This window comes from Tupaia chinensis, unplaced genomic scaffold (assembly GCF_000334495.1).
Source record: "Tupaia chinensis unplaced genomic scaffold, TupChi_1.0 Scaffold000515_1, whole genome shotgun sequence".
In the NCBI taxonomy this organism is placed as follows: Eukaryota; Metazoa; Chordata; class Mammalia; order Scandentia; family Tupaiidae; genus Tupaia; species Tupaia belangeri.
This window is the reverse complement of record NW_006160028.1, coordinates 3883246-3907556: the sequence shown is the minus strand read 5'-3', so window position 1 is coordinate 3907556 and position 24311 is coordinate 3883246. Positions and strand designations below refer to the sequence as shown.

Here is a 24311-nt window from a genome sequence, read left to right as displayed (position 1 = left end):
CTGCTGATCCTAAGACATTCCCTGCCTTTTTTGCACTGTCATGCTTTAGCTCCTGCTGTTCCTTTGGCCCGAGATGACCTTTCCCATCTTAATCCATAGACCTGCTCCTCCTGTGAACTTACACACAGACGTCACCCTCAAAAGGAAGTCATCTCTGATTGGCGTCTGCTCCTCTGCAGTCAAAGTCATCTCCCTGTTCTCTGTTCTCATTCCCACCTGTTAGCTGTAGGGTATAAACGGATGGCACCTTACAGACATGGGATCTGGACTTGAATCCTGGCTGTGACGCTACCTAGCTGTTGGTTAACTTGCTTGAGCTGAGTTTCCCCCTTTGTCACATGAGTGTAAATGAGCACTCCATGTTGTAGTGTGCTTTGAAGATTTTCATTGGGGTCTGTGTTCTTCCATGGCACTGGCCTCTTTCTACACGTTTACATATTCTCTCTCCTGTCGTAGGTGGAGAGCTTTTCAAGGATATAGAAGGTATCACAACTTCCCAAGACCTGGGCCATATAGGAACTGCTACAGAAGCTCCTTGAAGGGAGAGCAGGATTGCATACGGCCTAACTGGTAACAGAAGCACACACTCAGCACTCTCGAAGGCCCTAGTCACTTGGCGTCAGGCCTGGCTGAGAGCTCTGTGATGTGCGGCTCGAGGAACGGAGTACAGGCTGGATGGGCCCCTGGCTCCCGCTTCTTGAGAGACAGAAAGGAGTCTAGAATCTGTCTCCAGTTGGTCTTCTTGTGATTCAAGATCTTGGGTTGTGCTTGCGGCTTCCTGGACACAGTGGTAGTTCATATTGGAACGCGACACTTGGTCTCCTTCCTGGGTCTTCCATTGGTCTGTTACGTGGATGAGAGCTCCAGTGTTAGAGGAAAGCGTCCTTGGAGGTGTGGGATGAAAGCTGCTCTGAGGGCCACTTTCTCTTCTGACTTCTTTGTGGGTAGGGCTGCAGGGAAGGTCCCCTGTTAGAGGAAACTCTCCTTTGGACAGTCCTACCCTTTTTAAACTTGGAAACTGACCTCTGAGGGGCATTTTATTCCTGTGTTAAAATGACAGCTTTCATTTAACTTTCTCTCATATCATTTCTCAAAATGTAATACGTATGAGTTTTAAGATGAATGTGCTTTAGCCTGAGATACAAGGTCCGCTGCGTTCTGGCTACAGCATTTCTTTCCAGCCTCATATCCCAACACATCCCTCCATGTCCTCTGCCACTGGCCTCACCGTATTAGTCACTTTCCCTGAGAACACTGTGAACTCATCCTCCTCGAGACTCTTGCACATTGTGTTCCCTGGGCTTATTTTCCTCCTCCTCATACATGGAAATCCTCTGGGGTGTTTAGGCTTAGTTTAGAATTCACATCATCTGCAGAGAACTTCCAGACCCTCAGAAGAATATTACATGTCGTTTTACTTTGGTGTACTCTTCATTCTGCCCTGAGTGTTGCACTGTGTTCCTAAGCGAGCCTGGGAGTTCTCTGAGAGCTCTAGGCACGTCGGACCCAGTACTCACACCTGAAGGTCCACCAGCTGCCTTAGGAATGGTAGGAGGTGCTAGCAGTCTCCTGCTTTGTGAACTTCTGAATGCAAGGCACAAGACATTGTGTCAGCTAATAATTGTTTCAGAAGCCCATACCTAGGTGAACCATGCTTTGTTTAATCATGAGCCCAGCCACTTGAAAATTGTTTTGAATTGGCTCGATAACAGCTCATTGCTAACCTTTCCTAAGCCTGTCTCCCCAATATCAGTAGATGTCTGCTTCGTGCCAGGTCTCTGAGCTTTTTATTTCATTTAAGAACATAACAGCAAGGAAGAATTCAGGAAGGATTTACCACTTCTCATAGGAACTTTTTTTCCCTTCACTTTGAAAATCCAGGCTTTTGTATTTTTGTTTTTATTAATTTTTATTCCTTAAAATGTGAAAATAGCATGAGCGATTTAGGTATATTTCTGTACATACCATAACAGGTGCCTATATTATAGTCGTAACTGTGAATTATGAAGCTCATGTTATGGAGCTTGAAGACATGGGTTAAAGTCCTGGCTTTACTGCTTACTAGCTTCAAAACCTTGCCTTGGGGGGACCAGCAGTTAGTGTAATGGCTATGTTGCTGGACTCCCATGTAGTTGACTGTGGTTCGAGTCCTGGACCCTGTAGCTTAAAACTCATGCCGGGCGCGTGTGCGTGCGTGCCCAAGATCCCAAGAGGAGAATGGAGGAGAAGGGATTGCAACATGGCCATCCCCTCTGGGGGGTGATTTCTCGCTTTCTGTCTCTCTGTCTCTTCTGTCTGGCGAGTGCACGCGTCCTATAGCAAAACGGTACTAATAGCACACGTCAAAAACCTCTCTCAAAACAACAACAACAACAACAACAACAAAAACCCCTTGCCTTGGGGAGTTACCCAACTTCCTTGGTCTTCAGTTTTCTTATTGTACAATTGGAAAATCTTTCTCATAGGGCTGATGAAAAGTTTGGGTTTTTAAATATGAAATAGATATTTTATTATTGTGTGTTTCACATAATAACATTTGAAACAAAAACAGTTTCACGAAGTTTGCCAACAGGTGGTATAGTGGTTAAGGTGTTGGACTTCTATGTAGTTAAACAGGTTCAAGTCCTAAACTTGGAAACTGACCTCAGAGGGGGATTCATTTGTTAAAATGACAGTGGTGGCTTGAAACTCAGTGCCAGGCACATGTGTGTGCATGCCTAAAATCTGGAGAGGAGAATGGAGAAGAAGAGATCACAGTGTGGTTACCTCTCATGGGGGGGTGATTTCTTACATTCTGTCTCTCTGTCTTTCCAGTGAGTGCATGTACCCTATAGCAAAAATCTCAAAAAAAAAAAAAAAAAAAGAAATTTACTTTCGAAGGAAAATACTTAGATGTATGAATTTTATGCATGTGTTTTTCATTTTTAGAATGGTAAAATACATGAGTTTATAGTTAAGGATATACAGGATTAACACAGGGAACATAGAAGGCATGCAAGATTCTGGTTTAGTCCAAATAAATTAGAACCACAGAACCAGAGACTTAGAAAAGTGGTAGAAGCCACAGAAGGAGGCGAGCGCAAACCGATGCACGTTGTATATAGGTTCTGTGCTGGGTATGCTGGGCAGGAACTCCTAGGAGGTGACGTGTGCTATTAGTACCATTTTGCAGATAGGAACAGGTGGGTGTGAAATCAACCTCACAAGTCCAGTATCGAAGCTTTTTACTTGAAGTTTCACTAATGATGGCTTCCAGAAATCTTTTCCACTTACAGATGGGAGAAGACCTGTCTTTGCTCTGGTGGTCCTTTATCCTCTTCCTCCAGGGACAGCCACTAGTTCAGGGCTAAGTAAAGCAGTGGAAATCTGTAGTCTCAATGTTCCGTAACTTGCTTAATATGTCTAGAGGGGTGTTGACTTGACCTGCTAAGAATCTGCTCATTAAATGACTTGTTTTGGGCTCCTTTGTGCTCGTTCATGAAGGTGTATTTCTCTTTTGGACAGATAAATGTCCTTGCTCATCTCCACTCCTGAGGTCAGAAGTATATATAAAGAGGGCTGCAGATTTTTAAAAATGTGGGTAAAAAATCAAGCCTATTGACTTCATCCTTTGTCTGCTACCACTTAGGACAGACATTCAGTGAGACAAGGTGAGACAAGGCAGCAAGGGGCTGGGAGTTAGGAGTCTTGGTTCTTATCCTCGATCTGTCCCTGATCAGAGAGAAGACTTCCGGCCAACCCCTCCTTCCCCTTTTAGGGCTTCAGTGTCTTCGTCTATGAAGAGTGAGAGCTCTACTAGGTGACTCCTGAGATTTTTAAATTGTGCATGTTTTGTGGTGTCAAAACCATCAGTTTCTGCTGAACTGCGTAATCCTGCAGCTGTTTCTCTGATACTTTTCAATCTTTAGATTTAATCTATTCAACAATGTATAATTTTTTAAAGGGAAGCTTTTATAGACACTTCTGAAATATAAGGGTGGGGGGGATAAATGGATGTTAAAAAATAGAAAACAACCAATTAAATTGTATATAGCATGTAATTCTCCTTGGAAACTTACCACGAAATTGAGGAGCACTTTAACAACTGGTAATTTAAATTGCATTTGAACTCTGCTAATGGTTTGTTTGCATGGGAACTTCAATCATTTCACAGCGGTTCTTTAGTAAAGCTGCTTGTTCTCCTTATGGAAAAGAAATTATTAAAAGAGAAGCTGACTATGAAAAAGAGAGACCACTTTCATTTGTGCATGGAGGGAAGTTGGGGAGTGTGTGATACCCCTTGAGCCAAGGGTGAAGAGATTTTCTTTTTCAGTAGAGTTTAGAACTCTTGGAAATCAGACGTCCTTTGCTGCTGTTGGAGAAATTGTTGTGATTTCTCTCTCTCTGCGAGGAGAAGCATTGATTTGTATAGGATTTCTAGGTGAAGGGTAGCCTTTCTTTTTTTGATGAAATTGCACCATCCACAAGTCTAATGTGGGCCTCCTAAAACTATTCCTTAGGAGGTCTGCGATTATGCCTCTCTCCCATTTCAGTGGAAATGGCTTTGAGAGCTTTAATATTGCTGAAGACCCACTAGCTCATAGAAAGCATAGTGCTTTACTGGATTTATCTTGATTATGGTCTATTTTCCCTACTTAATTTTCTCTTGCAGTTGGAATACATTGGTAGAACTTCGAAGCAAGTGTTCAGAGACTTGGGTGTGTAAGTCCTGGTTTGACTCCAAAGCTGACTGTGTGACCTAGGGGAAGTCCATCTGCTCAGTGGGTCTTGGTGTCTTCTGTCCAAGTGGGTGGTGAGTGATCCAGTAGAGCAATCCCTGGGCTGACCACCCCTAACAGGCTGCAGGAGTGGCTACCTCCCAACCCTGGCCCTCAGCTTCTCTTCTTGGCAGTTATAAGTATTGAGATGGGCAACTTTCCTTTCCATCTTTGAGATTATATGGATATTTGAAGATCAAATGAAATAATGTACATTAACCAATTATATGATTGGTTAAATGTTTAAAATAACAAGAATAGGTGTGTTCATTTTTCTCATAAGTCATATCTCCTGCATTCATAAAGAACAAGATTCAGACAGATCACTGCCCTGGAAATTTTTATATTTTTATATATATATATATATTCTATTTCATAGTATTCAGATATATACTATTTCATTATTAGTTTTGGAATATATATATATATTCAAATAGTATACTATTTGAATACTATGCTATATATATATATATGTATTTATATTGTATAGTATCTAGCATAAGACTGATAGTTCTAGTGAAACCTTTAATGATGATTTACCAGGGGTACAATGATTGTCCAGCTCTCAGCCCTTCACTGGATCTCATTTTTCATGCAAGGAAACTAAAGTTCAAAAGGATCACTAGATCTCCAAATTTGAAATTTGTTTTTAATCTCATATTCCTTTTTTCTCTTTATTTGGTATACTTTGAATTTCTGTTAATTATTTTCTTGTCTAAAATGTGAATAACTAACTGATCTAACTCACTTCTTTTTGGGGGGGTACATTTTCTATAGGGCACATGTGCTCACTGGAGAGAAAGAGACAGACAGATAGAAAGCAAGAAATCACTCCTCAGGGAGGATGGCCATGCCGTAGTCCCTTCTCCATTCTCCTCTTGTTTTTGGGTACACACACACACACATACACACACACACACACACATACACACATATTGTGTCTGGCATGAGTTTCAAGCCACTGGGTCTGGGACTTGAACTGTGATCAAGACCACATGGGAGTCCAGCTCCTTAACCATTGTGTTACCTGCTGGTCCCTCATCTATTATTGAGATGAAGCTGTTTTCCCAGGAGAGCTGAGACCTAAACACTGAGACTCCAGCATTCTTTCTTCTCTTATTCTGAGACAGATTAATGAAATGGAAGTGCCAGAAATTGACTGCGGGTTTAGGAGGAATGGAGGCAAGCCACTAGAATTGAGGTTTCAAGCCGGGTATCATTCTCAGAACGGCCCAGCCAGAGATGTCATCAACATGGGAAGTTCAGAAACTGTAATGGCTCTAAAGACTTATTAATATAAGCAACCTGATTTTCCCATTTTCCACAGGTGAGAACATCTAGATTCAGACAGAACTGAAGACAGAATCCAGCCAGCCGATTTCCAGTTTCAGTGTTTTTTTGTCCGTTTGCTTTTTCAGTTTCACTGCGCACTCATCAAAGGGAAGATATTTTTCCTCAGTTGGTGAGTCCTACACATAAAAGACACTTCTCTTTTAGAATCAATGTTGATGTTTTAATGAGTTTAAACAAATAATTGGTTCCATTAGAAGCATATGCACTAGCAATGAGAGTGGATAGGAACTAGGAAAGACCAAAATGTCCTTCTTTTTCATTAGCAATGGACAAGTTATAATAATGTGAATAAAATACGGGGCTGGGCAAAGGCAGGACTCGGCTCTTGGAAGGCAGCATGCACAGGGGTTAAAAGAACACTCGGAGTAATGATGATTTCAAATTGCCAATAATTCTATCACTTCTGTCTTTTTCCTTTGGCATGGAGAAGTGTTCTTAAAATTGACAGATCAAAATGAAAATGTCTGTTAACGCTTGTGAGCATTTACGAGAAGAGACCGTCTCTTATTTACTCTGTGCAGGGCGCTTCATTTTTGTGATCCCACGTTATTTTCATAACAACCCTTTGAAGTCGGGGAAGCTAAATTTGCTTAGGGAAAAGGTGTGCAACTTTGTCTTAAAGGACCTCCTAGGAATCCACTGGGATTTTAGTGTGAAGGCTGTTGCTACCTGGAAGGGAAAATGGGAACAGTTTTCCCTTGTGTTTTGGGGCATCTCTGAATTTAGCAAGTAGAGTTGAACACCATGTTCAAGAAGCAGGGCTGGTCAAAAGAATGAATGGCACTGGACATCTTGGCTGTGGCGAGAACTTCGGAAAATCCCTGGGGAGTTAAGGATGAGGGTCCACTTAGCATTGTCGATTTGTGGTCTCCATGCTGAGGGCCCATCTGTATTGGCTTTATAGTGACTAGATCATGCCCCTTGCTCTGTTGATGCTGTAAGTTTTCAGAGCAGAGCAGGTGATGTTGTGATTGATAGAACCTCATTCATTTTCAGTGCCACTGAGTTTACAGTTGTGTCGTCACTCTGCTGTCTTTCCTCACTCGATGTACTGTATCTTAAAAGTACAACTGACTTTCTGTGTGCCCACTGATCTGAATAACACAGAAGGCTGGAAAGCACTGCTTTGACTTTTAAACACTATAATGTGTTAGAATTTCAGACATGGTCTTAACTATTTTTCTGTTAGGGTACAGTTTGAGCAGTAAATGGGAATCCTTGTAACCTGTTTTTCCTCTTGAACCTTTCACTGTTTAAAATTAAATTATGATGACTATGAAGCCTTACACTTAGATTAAAAAAAAATTAGTGTGTATGGCAGAATGAAGAAGTTGCCTTAATATGAGCAAGCCAGAAGAGACTCAGAAGAATTTAGTATTCCAAAGCTAATAATAAACCTTTATTATTAGGCATCGTCTTCTAAAGAAGGCCTTTGTTTTCTAAAATGCTGATGCAACCTTAGACTACATTAAATCAGTATGATATATAGAATAAATTGGGTGGGTGATCCTGCAAATCTGTAACATCTGGAAACTGGCAAATCCAGAGAGAAGGTGGTCTTTAGACGCAGTTTGAGCAGGACTCCAGCTCTGCTGCTCTGTGATGTTCCTGGCTTTGGCCTCTCTTATGTGCTGGCTTCATCCTTAGGATATTTTACCTCTTAGTAATGAGATACCCATTCACTGCAAACTAGGTTATATGCACCTTCCTTCCCATTTGGAGGAGAGAGAGCCCATTTGACATATTGTCATAGGCTGGAGAATTACTGCATGGCTATTCTCAATGGCTACATTCCCAAATTAGTCACTAAGGCAAAAAGCTGGGACTATGCTAATTGGGTTGTGCTTTAGTCCATTTTGTATTACTGAAACAGAATATATGAAGCAGAATATGTTTATAAGAAAACAGTTTTATTTAGCTCATGGCTCTGCACACTGAGAAGTTCACAACTGGGCTACCGTGGCAGCCCTGTGCTATATCAGAACATGGTAGAGAAGCATAAGGGGAACCTTGAAAGGCAGCATGTGTGTCAGAGAGAGAGGGGGGTGGTCCAGGTTTGCTTTACAACAGCCTACTCTCATGGTAACTCACTCACTCCTGTAGGAGAGCCAATCCAGTGAGAAAGACAGCAGTCCATGTCCACCAAATCACCTCTTACAGGCCCCACCTCCCATCAGTGCCATACTGAGAATCAGATTGCAATGTGTTTTGAAGGGGTAAATGAATATTCGCATAATAGCAGCATGTTTGAGTCATGGGTTTCCTAGTACTGGATATGAAAACATTCCTTCCAAACCTCATGCCAGCTATATAGTGGAGAAGTGGCCCCGCAAAGGATTGTCTGGGTATTGTTTAGAGCAGGAGAGAGGACTCGAAGCCATGGGAGCAACCATGGACCTCCTGCATGCCTGCTTACCCCCTTGTCAGAGCCTCCTGATAGTGTTGGGTTTTGGTTCTGGTCCCACCTTTCAGTAAGGACAGTGACCAGCTAGGCTGTCTGTAGGAAGACGCTGTATCACCACCAACTGTTACAGGACTGGAGATGGCAGGGTGCTGGTGCACACATGGCCATGACCTTCAAAAATATAAAACCCCCTCAGAAGTTGCCAGCATCTGTGTGCTTGTGTGTGTCCGTGTGCCCTAAGGCTCTTGTGGGGACTCTGACACATTAAGTGCACCATGAGATTTCATGGGCAGGAGGAACAAATCTAAAAGTGTTCTGTCAGGCACTGGTTGAGTTTTATGTGAATGAAACAAATAAATGGACCGAAAAGGTTTTGGGGACGAGTATGAGTTAAGAAGTTTCTGAGTCCATAAAAAGACAGTAAGTATGGTGGGATGAGGTAACAGAGACCCGCCAAGTGTTACACTTCTAACTCCAGGAAAACAACATCCCTTTGCCTCCATTTTCTGGTATCAGAATCAGAAACAGTCATTGTCCTGCCTACCTCTTAGAGCAAGAGTATCAATACAACTTGTTTTGTAAACTACAAAGTGTGGTCCATATATGCTAAGGTAATACTTTTGTGTTCTTCCTTAAAGACTCATCATGAATATACAGGAGAAGGACAACAATGTAAGGCCAGGGCCCAGCACAGCACCTGCTGCGTAGTACACGCTCAGAGTTTATTCTTCCCCCCAACTCTGCACCTCTGTGCTCCCCAAGATTGGGTGGGCATGAACTTGCCTCTAGGCTTGAAAAGGATCTAGATCTGGAAATTTGCTTAAAAGTGATGTTAAACTTGAAATTAAATTTCCCATTACCATTATTTTTTATTTTATCTATTATTTTGACAGCGGGAGGTAGATGGAGGTAGAGTGGGGGAACCAGGAAGCTCAACGCCTGAGAGACCCCACGGAAGCTATGGAAGCTATGGTCTAGCCAGTCGACTCTTGTACTTTGTTTGATTAGATAATCACACCTTCTGCTCCAGGCGTGACTGGCCCAGTGGGAGTCGGGAAGGAAATTATTTTCCTCTGTTGAAACCAGTGTACAATTGTTGGCTATAGCCAAGGGCTTTCAGTTTTAATATTTCCTCTTTGGTCCTTAGAAGTATCAGATTTTAGTCTCTGCCGGAAGCAAAGCATTGGTCACTTCCCTCAGAGGCGACTGACTTGGCTCTCTTCAATTACTCAGCAGGTTTCTGGGCATATGTGATCATCTGCTTAGCCAGCTTTTATTTCTTTTATGTTATTTGTTTCAAAAATCGCAAAAGGACTTTCTGAGTCTAAGCAGTAATGTATCCAACCTCCTGAATCTGCAGCTCTTTAGGTAACTAGGGATGTCTTCTAGGAGATGTGTTTGCTGCCTAGGTATGTGAATGGTAACGTTCCCTCTCTTGCTTCTTTCCTTCTAATTCCATTTTCTTTTCCTTCTTGATTTCTGGCATTATGCAGATACTGCTACTCTCCTTTTTTTAATTGCCAGAGACCAGAGAGAAAAACAGAGAGCAAGCATACCCTCCCCACAATGGGCAGGGTCACACTGCAGTCCTTTTCCTTTCCTTCACTCATCCCATTCTGATTTTGGGCATGTACTCACATGTGCCTATCACGTTTTTCAAGTGGCCTAGGCTAGGATTTGAAGAGTAGCTGGCCACCTGTAATCTAGCTTTCCATGCACAGTTCTTAACCTTTACACTGTGGGGCCAGACCAGATACCTCTCCTTCATCCTGGTCACGACATTTGGAGATCAGAGGAATTCTTGGATCTTCCCTCACTGGGTTACTGTGCACCAGGGGGATCTGATGCCAGAATAGAAGGAGAGTTGTTGAGGACTGCTGCCAAAGATCTACCCTGCTTCACAGAGCATGTGCTTGTTTTCTGTTCTGAGCCCTGTCTTTGGAGGTTAGTGAACCTCGAAATCTACACACGAGGGTGAATTAGGCCACATCCCTGATCCTGAGAAACTTACAGTGCTGATCTTGAGAAGCTTATACCTGGAGAGAAAGACACATACACATTTCAGAGAGAAAGAAAGACACATTAGAAAGGTGTTGTTTACAACACATGTTTATTGATCACCACATACATTTCTGACCTCAGGCTAAGTGCCTGGGAAATTAAGGCAGGGAGGGTCTAGCCTCAGAACTCACAGGGTATGAAGGGTGGGGAAAGAGGAGAGGATTTGGAACATCCAGGAGGGTTTCTAGGCAGGTCTCAGAATTTCTCAGTGAGCTAGGAAGCTTTATGACGCAAGCCCAAGCGGTTGGCAGGGTGGGCCCATAACTGCACTTCGGCCCCCTGGAACTGGGCAGGCTGTGAAGGCTGATGTGGCTGATATTAGAATACAGCCCTAATAGGGCAGGTCAGAGGTTGCTCACCTCCCGTTTTTGTTTCTCTCTAGCCCATTTCTACAGCTATGCTGCTGTAGAAAGTCCTATTTGATTTTGTGGTACATAGTGGTTATATCTATGTCATCTCAGTATGACAAGAGCATGCCTAGGTAGATGTCTTCCAGCAGGAAAGTATCTCTGCTATGAGGTCTGCTTCCTAGGATGAAATATGGTAGAATTGGTAGGGATCATTAAAATCACCAGGTCTGAGCATTTCAAAGTTTGATGCTGTATTAGGTATCTATTATATACTTGTATAACAGATTACCCCAAACCTAGCATCTTAAAGCAAGAAACAGGGTCAGTCTGTGGTGCGGTGGTTTGGGTGGCTAGACCTACATCAACAGATATAGGTCAAGTTCTGGATATAGTGGCTTGAAAAACACGCTGGACACATGTGTGCGCATGCTCAAAATCCTGAGATGAGAATGGAGGAGAAGGGATTGTGGCTTAGCCATCTCTCCTGGAGGTTGTTTTTTCATCTCTCTTCCCTTTTTGTCTCTAGTGAGTGCACATGCTCTATAGCAAATTAAACACACAGAAATACAAAGAACATTTATAATCTCTCATTTCTATAGGTCAGGAATTTGGGAACAGCTTAGATGAATGTCTCCAATGAAGTTATAAGCCAGGTGTCTCTGGACTTGCAGTCCCATCTGAAGGCTTGACTGGGGAAGATCAACTACCAGCCTTCCTCATAGGATAGTTGGCAGGTTTTGGTTCCTCGCAGGTTGTTGGACTAAGAGCTTCAGTTCCTTGCCATGTAGACTTCTCTGTATATAGGGCAGCTCATGGGCAGCTGGCTTCCCTCAGAGAGAGTCCTCAAGATGCAAGCCGTTTTGTATCTGATTCTTAAAAATGCCACACCATTTCCTCTGCTTCATTCTCTTTGCTAAAAGTGAGTCACCCAATGTAGCCCACACTCAAGGGGAAGGATTACACCAGGGCATGACTACCAGAAGGTGAAGCTATAGGGGCATCTTAGGGATTGCCTACTACAGACACCCTGGTTACACCTTGGATGTATTAGGGTGGAGTGGGTGTGGGTGTTACCTGGAGTGATTGAATAAACAGCGTATCTCCGTGGATCAATTTTACTTGAAGACTTTTTTGAGGAGAACTTTATTAAAACACCTTAATAGAAACACTTATTTGTAATAGTTCACAATGCAAATTGGCATGGCTTTTCATAGGAAAACCTAAGTTTTCAGATACTATTGTGCTTCCATACCTCTACGTTCTTCTCAGCAGGTAGAGCTGCTTTGGTTGAACTATTTGGAAATTCTTGCTTGATCCTCTCATTGTGCAGGTGAGACATGAAGACCTGGAGATGGACAGCCTTTCGGGGGACACCGAGCCACTGCTTCACTGAGGGAGGGACCACATGGATCTCCTCTCTGTGTTTGTCCTTCTCCCTCTCCACAGTCTTCACTTCATGATGAGCCTGTACAACTTTTAGGCATGTTTTCTTTTCTCATCCTTTGTCCTCTTCCAGAAATAAACTAGGGAAAATAGGTCAGCACTTGGAGTCCTGAGCCTTGATGTTGTCCCCTTCATTAGATTTCAGGGATCTGCATCTCCTGAATGGGTCATGCTGTATCCTGAAAAGTTGCATAAATCAGTATTACTTGGCTCACACAGAGTGTCTCTACAGGTATGAATGACTTTGTGTGAGGAACAGAGAACTGATACACAACATTACCGTGAGCTGAGTGGCTCAGACAGAAAACCTCAGCCAAGACCTTCTGTCTGGCAGAAAGTTTCTTTTCCGGAGCATCCGTCTTTTCCCTCACCAAAATAGTCTTTTCACAAAACCAAGCTGGGCAGTTCATTTTTATAGACGATGACAGGTTCCCTTAGAGTCTACCTTAAGATACCTAAAAAATGAATGGGGCTGGGAAATTTAAAATCACGGTCAAGCTTATTAGGAGTCCTAGAGCCAGAACCAGGAAGTCACAGCATTGGCCATTCTGAGTTTCACTGGCCAGGATGTTCTTACCACTCCCAAACCATGGTCCCTTGGTACTCTGAATTTCAGTTTTTTATACTTTTATTTTTTAAATACTTTTCCGTGTTTCTTATCAATTCTTTTTATTGTAAGTACATAGCAGGAAATAGTTTTAGTTGCATGAAGGCAACCTAGTAAAAGAGAATTTGGACTAGGAAGATATATCAGCACCAGAATCTTAGTTAAGTCAATGTTTAGTCTGTTTCTTTTCTAAAAAATTAACATTTAATCACACATATCTTTACAGTGTACAACAAGTCTTTTTCCAGCATGAATACCATGCATGTCAGTCAAGACAAAGACTTTACTATATACATTATCATTAGCAAGTAACTACTCATTATTTTTGTCAATTAAATGTACTTTTACTTTTTTCCTTCCCCTTTCCTCTCTCTCTCCCATACTATAAACTTTTTTTCCTCACATTTTATTGATTCACAAAAGATATTAATGAAATATATGGGTGAAGGTAAAATCTAGTAACAAGTGCACTGTAATTTTCTTCTGAAACAGTTTTTTCTCTCTCCATTCCTCCTTTTACTAAAGAGAGGTATTAAGCTACTTATTAGCAAAAAAATATGTTTAGTCTCAATTTGGTCTGTTATTTGCACAAGACCCCATAAGAATTCAATTTCTGATGCAAAGCAACAGAAATTATTATATTGTTGAACTTATGCAAATAACCATTCTGCCACAAAATAAGAATTCTTACAAATATTTTTTCAGTGGCAGAGGGGTCAGGAAGGGAGAAAAGTTTGTTTTAATTTGAAAATTAACATATTGCTGAACCTATCATTCACTCAAAACAAAAATTCTTAAATCTGGAAGGCAAAGCATAGAAGAAAATTAGTAATGTTTTAGTCAAAAGTCGTAAAATTCTATTTCACCAGTTCAGTCTCATGTAACTAGTTAGCCTTTTGTTGAATTTGCAGTGTTACTGTGGTCTGATCTTTCCGTTTAAATCCTAGAAGTTAACACTCAACATTATTATTGATATTTCTGTACTTGTCCCTATCATTAAATTGGCCATTTTCTTGGTCGTTTTTGTTTTCTTATTTCTGTCTGTCTGTCTTTAGTTTTCCTGGTCTAGCACTTGCTTCATAACTTCTTGAAGAGCTGGTCTAGTGTTGGTAAATTCTTTCAGGTTTTGTTTATCTGAGAATGTTTCAGGCTTTTCTTCCCATATGAAGAATAATCTTGCTGGATATAGTATTCTTTGTTGAAATTGTTTCTTATTTAACACTTTGAATATATTTTCCAATTCTTTCTTCACATTGTTTCCGATGAAGGGTTCGACGTTAGCCCAATGGGGTAACATTTATAAAAAAACTTGACATTTCTCTCTTGCCAATTTTAGCATCTTGCCTTTGTCTGAGGTTTCAGCCAATCTGTCTATGATGTGACTTGGAGATGATCTTCTTGGGTTGATTCTGTTTGGGGTCCTTTTATTTCTTGGGTCTGGATATTTGAATGCCTCTCTAAGGGTTTGCAAACTTTTCTTCCAGGGTTTCGGAGTAGATTATCAATGCCCTTATTAGTTTCTTCACCTTCTGGGATACCAGTTATCTGGATGTTTGGTGTTTAATGCAATCTATTATTTCTCATATATTACTCTATGTTGGGGGGTTATTTTCTCAGTCATTTTGGTGATTTTTTTTCTACGACAGAAGTTTTGTATTCTACTTCCAAGTTTTGACCTTCTGCATAGTCTAATCTTTTTAAAATACTTTTGTATTAGTTTCTTCACCTTCTGGGATACCAGTTATCTGGATGTTTGGTGTTTAATGCAATCTATTATTTCTCATATATTACTCTATGTTGGGGGGTTATTTTCTCAGTCATTTTGGTGATTTTTTTTCTACGACAGAAGTTTTGTATTCTACTTCCAAGTTTTGACCTTCTGCATAGTCTAATCTTTTTAAAATACTTTTGAGGGAGGTGAGTTTTGACCTTCTGCATAGTCTAATCTTTTTTAAAGACTTTTGAGGGAGGTTTTGATTTCCTGTATTACAACCTTCATCTGTTAGACATTCAACCAGAAGCTCTAACAGCTCTGTTTGATTCTTTTTTATGGTGTGTATTTCTTCTTCCAAATTGTGGAATAACTTGAGGAAGAACTTCCTGATCTCCTGGACCTCATTGTCTATTTTCTCTTGCATCTTCTGAAGTTCATTGTCTCTCTTTTCTTGCATCTCTATTAGTTGTGTCACTATGAAAATTCTTAATTCTTTATCTGACATTTCCATGAATTGCATTATACTGCCTGTGGATGATTAAGGGCTGTTATTTTCCCTCGGGGGAGAGAGATTTTCTTGGTTCCTCATATTTCTTGTGCCCCTGCAGTGGTGTCTGATGAGTTATACATCTATCCTAACTTCTTGGAGTTAATTCTAAGCATTTGAGGAGTGCAGGAGGAGAGATGGCTCACAGTATCTTTACTGTTCCATTTCCCTGATGCTCACCAAGCAGCCTGCACTTTTGTTGTTGGAACTGGATACTACAAAGGCCTGCCAGTTTTCTAAAGAACAGGTGCACCTGGGCTAAGCTTCAGACTTTCAACTGAGGATTCAAAGGTGTGTAGGAAGAGATGAGCTGCACTCTCTCTGCAGCTCTGTATTTTATGCCACATGAAAGGAGCAAGGCCAGACCCACCTCAGATGTAGATGCATTCTGAAATTAGCAAGATAAAAGAGAGGTCAGAGACAAGAGATAGTACTTACAGACTTAAGAAAAAAAAATTATTTATATATAAATAAATAAATAAATAAATAAATAAATAAAAAGTTCGAGAGAAAGAGAGAAACAGCAAGAAAACAGAGACCGCCCCATCTGGCAGTCCAGACTTTGTAAGACAAACTTCTGGCTGGAAGGAGAGGTTTGGAGCAGAGGCTCTTCAGTTAAAGGAGCAGGTCTGAACCCACCTCAGATGTAGATGGATCTGGCTAGGTGTTGGGCTGGAAGGCTTTAATCTGTTTCTACATCTAAAATAAATGGAGCAAATCGTGCCTACCTCATAGTCATTTGTGCTTATAAAGCAGCAAAAGGTATATAAAGTGTCACTGAGTGTGGCACTTAGTATGTGGTTGGTGCTCATTAAGCATTTATTTACTGTCTGGTCTCAGTAGTCTGTAACTCTCCCCTGGAGTTACACCCAGAGCTCTTTTCTGTGTCAGGCTTTTGTATCATTTCCCATTTTGCACTGTCACCTTCAGTGTGGACTAGACTTGTAGCATTTCCACCTTAGTCACCCTAGATTTCATGTTTTCCTGAATAAGAAGCTTTAAAAGTATAATTTTGCTCAATGGCTCCCAAGAGAAATACACACGTTATAATGTACACATGGTTTCTGGTATTTGGAAACATAACAGCTCTGGGAACAAAATCTTCATAATCTCTATTTCATGAGGAAGGTCTTTCAGGCATAACTGCTTAGAAGTAAGTGTTGGTTTTCATGGTAAGCCCATGTAATCCAGAGGGCAAGCTCCACTCAGGTGTCGGCAGTGACCTTGTCCTCCGTAAATGAATGCGTACAGATGTGTCTGGACCAGCCCACCTCTGCTCTCTTCGGTAGTTTGGACTTCTTTAGGATGAGATCACCTCATTCGGTTTCAATGGCAACTGGCTTGAGTTATATCAGTTATTAAAAATGATCTAATATTTTCCTTTTAAATCTGAGGCCCTGGCTCATTCTGTGATTAAGCTAGTGATTTATTTATAATATGGTACAAGACGACTGCAGCCACTCTATGATGTAATCTAAGAATGACATGAAAACAAAATAGGCTTTTACATAATGAAAGTGTTCCTGTAATATAGTTTATAGGAAGGACTCCCCTGTCCCCACACCCCCCTCAACATTGGGAATGGAAACAGTCTTTATTTTCTCTTCCACTTCTTTTTTATTTTTCCCCCCATTTACAAGCTTTTTTAATTAATTATTTTTATTTGTAATGTCCAGAGTTTGTAAGACAAGAGCTGGAGCTTACTCCCAGACTCAAAAATTTTGTAAATTCTCAGTTAGCTGGCGAGGCCAATAGGGGTATTTCTTCTTGTCTAATGTGGTTTCCGGGACGCCCTCATTCAGGTCTTCATTGGTCATCTCATCAAATGGAATTATGTTCTTTATCTTCTCCAACTGTTGCTGATATTTTTCAATCCTGCCCTTTGGGAATGACACACACTCAGCACAACTTTTCATGTCTTCCTTTTCTTCAGCATCCACCTGGGCCGTGTATTTACCCTCTGGCACAGGAACCTTCAGGGTAGTAAGCTTCTTCTCGCAGTCACCCACCAAGCCTTCCTTGGCCACGTTGGCCTTGTAGTAAGCCTGACTACAGTAGCTGGTGGGTTCCCAGGTGGTGTAGCCAACCTGGAGGTGAGGATCTTTTTCCATGTATTCAGGGAGTTAGTAATGGCCTTTTGGTTTTGGGGTATTATTCCTCAAATGCTACCCAGTCAATAGTTTTTGGAGCAAGTTTTGCCCAGCCCTCTTGCAGTCCTGCACTGATCCCAGCAGCATCGCCATTTACAATTCCTAAGGCCTTTAAGTTAACTTTGAAAACCATTTCAGTATTTACAACTCAACAATGTCCCTGGTTTACTCTTCTTATTTTGTCTCATTCTCTTTTTTTTTTTTTTCTCCCTCCTGCAGCACTGCTGCTCTCCATGGCCTCTGCCATAGTTACTGCTCAGCCTGTACTCAGTATCCAACAGTCTTCTCCATTTCTTTGCTTATGCTGTTTCTTCTACTAGGAATGCTTCTCTAATCATGGATTTTCTCCTGCTAGAGACATATATACCACATTAATTTCTACAGACAGATCCTTCTACAGACCAGCCTAAAGGCATCTTTTATGTCAAGCCTGCAAAGCTCCTACCCCTTCATAGAATACTCTTCATCTGTTCTCATAGAACTTAGCAAGCCCCCCCTACACTCCAAGGAATACTCACAGAATATCAGAGTTAGAAGAGGTGTACCGACTTAGGGGAATGTGGGAAGGGGCCTTGGTAGTTCAAGTTTACCCCAGCACTGAGACCTGGGATGGTCAAAGCCTGTCATGGGGCTTTAGTATTTCTCTCCTGAAGAATGAGTGGTTTGCATTTTACTTCAGAAGACCAAGTGGTATATTGGTAGTGGCACCTTAAAGTGCTGTGTTAAGAGGGGTTCTCAGGAGGCATCTTGACTGAGTTCATGATCACTTAACAGTGTCTTCTTTGTGGGCAGGGAGGAAAAGGTGAAGGCATATAAGAGATCCCTTGGTTGGTTTTGGATTAGGCAATTTACAGATCTCTTTTTTCTACCTTCTGGGATGCTTTGATTTACTGGCTTACTTAGGTGTCTTGGTGAAGGTCATACAGCATGTTAGGGGCTGAAACTTAGTTCGCAGGTACAGAGCTGGTTAAATACCACACATTCTAGTCTCACATCTATTCATGTAGGCCAACTCTGGGAGTTGAGAAGCTAAGATATGAAGGACTAGAAGGCCTATGACTTACTGAAGGCATGAGAGTCCCTAGATTCTTGTCTTTGAGTTGGGTCAGTGAATGGCTTTCACATCTTTGCCCTCTTTGCTTTTAAGGAGTTTATGCTATTCTAATTTGTGTCAAAGGTGGAAGTTCAAGGTCAAGGCTAGAAAGGCAGGTGACCATGCCAAGGTTAATTGAATCAGACTTACCCCCTGAGTAAGATTTCCTTTGCCCCTCTTTCCAACTAGAAAAAGGCTTAGCTTTCAGCAAAAAAGTCAAATTACCTGAGCATTAGGTCAGCATAAAACCAGGTCATGGGATACTGGGAGAGCGATTGAGCCGGGGAAAGAAGCAGTTTAGCACATTTAAGGCACCAGACACCAGAGCCCTGGAGGGATGATGCTGAACTGGAAGTGGTTAGTGTGGAGAAGAGAGATGGGGTGAGGAACAAGAAACAGATTAGATAGTGTTGTCCCAAGGCGCTCTACTGTGGAAGGGGCACAGACTCTTCCTATGTGACCCCAGAAATAGTTCTGGGAGCAGTGGGTGGAAGCAACGGAAAGATAGTATGAGGAAACATTTTTTTAATATTAAGAGAAAATGACAGGTGGAATATACTCTTCAGGGAGTCCTAGATCTTTATCACTACAAATATTTGGGTAAGTAGAAATTGACATTGATGTGGATTTTGTAGAGGAAATAAGAAATTTGTCTTAATGACCTTAATGACCTCTCTGTCTTGAGAGTCTGGAATTTTCTGTAGACATGTTTTGTGTACATTTAAATAATTCTCATTTTAAAATGAAGGCTTTATGGAGGAAAGGGATCCTTCCTTTCTCTATTGGCACACATAAATGCTGACTTTTTGTGGTCAATCTTTTGTTCCACTTAGCGTTATTGAAGAAGGAAAGGAGGCTAACCAAGGATATCACTATACTTTTTTGTACTGAATATATTTTTGAAGCTAATTTGTGTGTCTCCCCCGCCCCTCATAGGATGCATGCGCTCCCTAGAGAGAGACAGAGGGAAATTGAGAAGTCACCCCCCTGGGGAGATGGCCATGCCACAGTCCCCTCTCCTTTATTCTCTTGGGATTTTTAGGCATGCAAACATAGGCACCCAGCATGATTTTCAAGCTACTGAGTCTGGGATTTGAACTGTGCATTTGGCCATGTGGGAATCCAGCACCTTAACCACCATGGAAACTGGTGACCCCTCTGTACTTCTTTTTTTCAAGAAAGATTTTTGCTATAGGCGTGTGTGTTCCTTAGAGAGACTGAGAGATGGAAAGCAAGAAATCACACACACACACCCGGCGGGGGGGGGGGGAGGATGGCCATATCACAATCCCTTCTTCTCCATTTTCCTCTTGAGATTTTGAGCATGAACCCACACGTGCCTAGCTTGAGTTTCAAACCACCCGGTCCAAGATTTGAATTGGAGTCGGCCATGTGGGAGTACAATGATATAACCATTTCATGGTCTCTGGTCTACTGGTCCCTCCATACTTCGTTTTAAGATCCTTCCAGAATATTGTGTTCTGTGTACCAAGTCCCCCATACATTGTCACTGATTTTCTGTACTATCAGAATGCTTTTTTATACACACAGCAGAGCATTCATGTTACTCTGCTCTGCCTAATATAGTGGTTTGCAATAATAATGATGGTTCATCAACCTAAAAAATGTTTATTGAGTGTCTGCTATATTCTAGACACTATTCCAGGTGTTGGGAACAGAATCAACCATAAACAAAATCAGAAAATGGTTCTATTGGATGGAGGCAGACAATATACAAATTAATGAGTAAATTACAATATTTAGGTTGTGATCTATATTAAGAAGCAGAACTAAGCATGTGAAGGGCACAGGGATTGTAGAAGACTCCTTTAAATGCATTGATCTGAGAAGGTGTGCTGTAAGAGTACTTGTGAGCAGAGGCCTGAATGTAGTGAGGCAGCAAGCCAGAGGGTTGGCAGAGGGTGCGAGACTGAGGAGAAGCAATCCCAAAGGCCCTGCTTGGGCTGTGCCTGGGACATGGCAGAAAAGAGGAGGGCAAGCCTGACTGGGTAAAGAGCAACAGAGTGGTCATGCATGCTCCTAAGAAGAGTGGCAACAACTATTTCACATCTGTTAACAAAAACATTGCCTTTGTGATTTAAAGAATACACAAATCTAACAAAAGGATGACAAAAGGCATTTCTCTGTTTCAGCTTTAGGATTCAGAGGCAGTGAGTCAGATGCTGGATCAGTAGCTGTGGGCACCACAGAGCAAGTCCAGTCGTGCAGGGTCCTGGTTTCCATCCCACCTGTAGCCCTCCTTGGTAGAAGGCTGTTCGGTTCAAACCTCTGCTCTGTAGCAGACACACCTGCAGGGATCTTTGGGCCTTGGTACAGATGGGCAATTGCATGCCTAATCACCCATTCAGGCACCCACTTTGTTTGTCACATGCAAATATGCCCCTTTTTTTTTTTTTTTTTTTGCAGATGGATTTAACATATTTGTTGCTTCCCCATTTTATTTAAAATGAAGCAAACGGCCAACCATGTCAGTTGAGAGCAGCAAATAGAGACATGAGTACTAAAGTCTTTGTTCTTCCTATTACAGGGCCAAAAGGGATCCTAGGCAAATCAGTCTATTCTGTGCTCAGGTGTTTTTTTTTGTTTGTTTTTTTTTTTTTGACTTTCCATCATCCCCTCTTATTGTTATTGGTTTAAAAAAGTCAAACTGGTTGTAAAGAGGGATATGGCATTATTTTTCCTAAATTGTTTCTATTGCGTGTTTTCCACATTCACCTTTTTAGTTTCTGAAGTTGGGACCCCCCTGTGAAAGAAAAAGGGCATTATGGAGTCTTCAGAGGACATTGGCAGGTGGTGCCTACAACTTCCTTTGCCTGAAAATAAACAAATAAACAAACACAAATGAGACATCTTTCCCCCGTTGATGCACTGTTATTGATTGCACACATCATGCAGAAGTTGCTTTGTTTTATCAGGAGCCTGTAGGTAAAGGCCAGCACCAGGTAGAGGACTTTGGTAGTTGTTCACTTTTATTTCTAATGAAATCTCAGAAGTCTAGGGTAGGATATCAAAATTGGTAGACACTTTGTAATTCATTTTATCTCAAATACCTCACTTTACAGTTAGGACACTGAGACTTAGAGAGGTCAAATGACTTGGTCAAGGTCTCAGAGAGTAAGGAGGAGAGAGAGAGATCAGGCTTGAGCAACTGGAGCTTCAGCGCCCCTGCCCTCGGGCCCATGGTGCTGGCAGATGACTGCCTCTGTGACAGAGGTGAAAAGACTGCTGGACCCCCGGAAGAGCTCATGTCAAGGTGCGGTTTGTGCGTAAATAGCATCTATGTGTCTCAGTTTTTGTTCATAAACTAGTAATTATTTGGTGGGGAGCATGAGTAGAAATTACTTGCATTGCTTATCTGACATGTTTGTTGAGTGGATAAGAGTGGGTTGGAGATGAGTGAGGGAGTGTGTGTGCATATGCATATATGAATGAGAGAGAAAAGGAGGGGTGGTGGAGGTGAACAGACTAAGAGGGAGAGCTGAGACCACTAAGTAGTAGGAACTTCATATTAAGCATAAAATTTCTGAGCCAGAAGATGGTATAAAGATTACAGGATTTGTCTGATTTATTTTGTAGAGAGGAAACGAATGTCCAGAGTGGTTGAGAGGCTTGTCTACAATAAACCAATTAAGTAATAGTTAGCATATTAGACTTGCAGCATCCTTTCATAGAAAGTTTTAATTGGAAAAGTGCAATCATAGCCATCAGATCGTATTTTCCAGTTAGCTAGCAGGGCCACGCAGAGGAAATGAAGCATCTCCTTTCTTTGTGATTCTTCCCTGCCTCATGATTTGGGCCGGAAGAGCATGGCAAGGCCATGGAAGCTCCCAGCACAGGCTTTTTCTCCTAGAAGACATGAGCAGAGATGAAGGAAACACTGAACCAATGGCCCTTCCCATTGGCTATATTAAAAATAATCCTCTGAAAAAGTTAGGTTTGGACATCAGGGCCAATTATGTAATATTTTGTAGACATTTTGTATGTTCTTAAATATAGGACCATTTTCATTTTTGATTGTGACACATTAGGACTTTGGATCATGATATATGTATGTAAAGGCCAAAGTGATATTTTTGGAAGTAGCACAATACAGAGAATGACTGTGTGTGCGAAAGGGCAAAGTTTTGACAGGAAAGTATTAAGAAAGGTTAGTGTTCTGTATAATGGCTGCTGTTGATAGGATGATAAATGGACATGGGGACAGCCTTGTTACTCTGGGATCTGAGGACGGTGTTGTGGAGAGGACTGGTGAGACAGCCTGAATTCAACCTCTTTGCCTGTTATCCGTGCAGGCTTCCTGTCAGCTGTTTGTCCGGCAATTCATGCTGCAATCTCTCCATCGGGTGCTGTGTGGCTGGGCAGAAATGCTTCTCTGCCGTGTGCTGGACCGGCCCAGACACCAACAGCAGCCTCCTGTGCCCCGGCGGGACACATCTTGTTAGGGACTTGTGTTTCTCTACTTGTCCTGATGGGTGTATTTGTTTGTTTTTCATTGAGAGAGAGAGAGAGAGAAGATAGCTACCCGCTACCCTCAACAGAGTCTCATGCACTGTGATCCTCCTGACTCCCAGTCAGCTGTGGCATGGGTGTGCCCGTAGGTGTAGCTGGTGTGTTCAGGTCAACACAGGATCTGAGCCAGGGCTTCCCATGTGGTCCCAGTACCATGCCATAGCATCCTACTGCCTATATACTGTGGCTGGGCCTTTGGCCACATGTTTTCCTTTTCTCTCTTTTCATTCATCCCCAGCTCCTTCCCTGTTTGGGAAAAACAGTGATCAGGGTTGTTTGCTGGTTTATTTGTGTTGGTTTGTTTGTATTTTAAAGTTAATTGGTTTCCTGTTCTTACCTGTTACCAATTGACTTTATGCAAGCCCACATGGCAGCAGACTTCAGTTCCCTTCAGTTTTCTGATCTCCTTTCTTATTTTCCTTTACTTAAACAAACAAACAAACAAACGAAAAATGCCCTACTCTTCTCAGACCTCCAGCTTTCTCATCTGCATGGGCAACCTATTTTTGTACGCCTTTAGAGAGCTCTCATTGACCTTTGTTGGAACTACTACTTTAGAAACAATTCAGGTAACAGAATCCCAAATTGAATTTGCTTTTCTAGAAACAATTTGTTTTCCCGACAACTTCAAGGACTAGTCATGGGAAGTAGGGCATTATGAAATTAAGAAAAAAATATGCCAAATAAGTTGCTAATTGCCAGTTAGACACATGGAAAAAAAAAAAAAGTCTTTATTCCACTGACCTCTCTGCTCATTGGAAAACTTTGGGCTGGTGGATTTCATGATCCTGACGTTCTGAGTCCTCTAGGGTTACAGCAAATGATGAGGTTAAATCCCAGGGTAAAGGATGCACCCTTCTTGGGCTAATGGGTGTTAAGGAAACATCCTGTCCTTTGGCATTGAGACAGATCTTTTTTTCCAGTTAGATAAGGTTTAAGAAATAGCTCCACCAGATCCCCAAATACATGCAGCATATAAGGAATGCCAAACTTGTGCAGAGTCAGGCTTAATATGGGCTAAATTGCAACATGGCCAGTGGCTAAATTTGGTAATCCCGACTGGATTTGTTCAACAAACTTCTTTCGTAGAGTCATAGGTCTGGTTCTTAATTCCCGCCCCCACCCCACCTACAAACCTTTTTCATAATGTCTGTTTGATTCTTCTTTCATTCAGGTCTACATGGTACTACATGCTCAAAAACACAGTGGATAGGTGGGCAGAAGAGCTGGGTATTGGGTCAGCTCTACCATAGACACCCAAGTAACTATTTGTAAACATTTTCTTTTTTATTTTTTATATAT

At 41.7% G+C, this 24311-nt stretch overlaps 1 protein-coding gene across 3 annotated transcripts in view; it reads left to right on the top strand.

Moving 5' to 3' along the window:
- LPP (LIM domain containing preferred translocation partner in lipoma) overlaps positions 1 to 24311 on the top strand; it is a 791955-nt gene that overhangs the window by 71097 nt on the left and 696547 nt on the right. For 2 of the 3 annotated variants that reach the window (XM_027775025.1, XM_014590977.2), the window contains exon 3: positions 6085 to 6219. The exons of the other annotated variant lie outside the window; for it this stretch is intronic. The gene's annotated coding sequence lies outside the window, so the exon portion shown is untranslated. The remainder of the gene's footprint in view (positions 1 to 6084; positions 6220 to 24311) is intronic. 3 annotated transcript variants of the gene reach the window in all.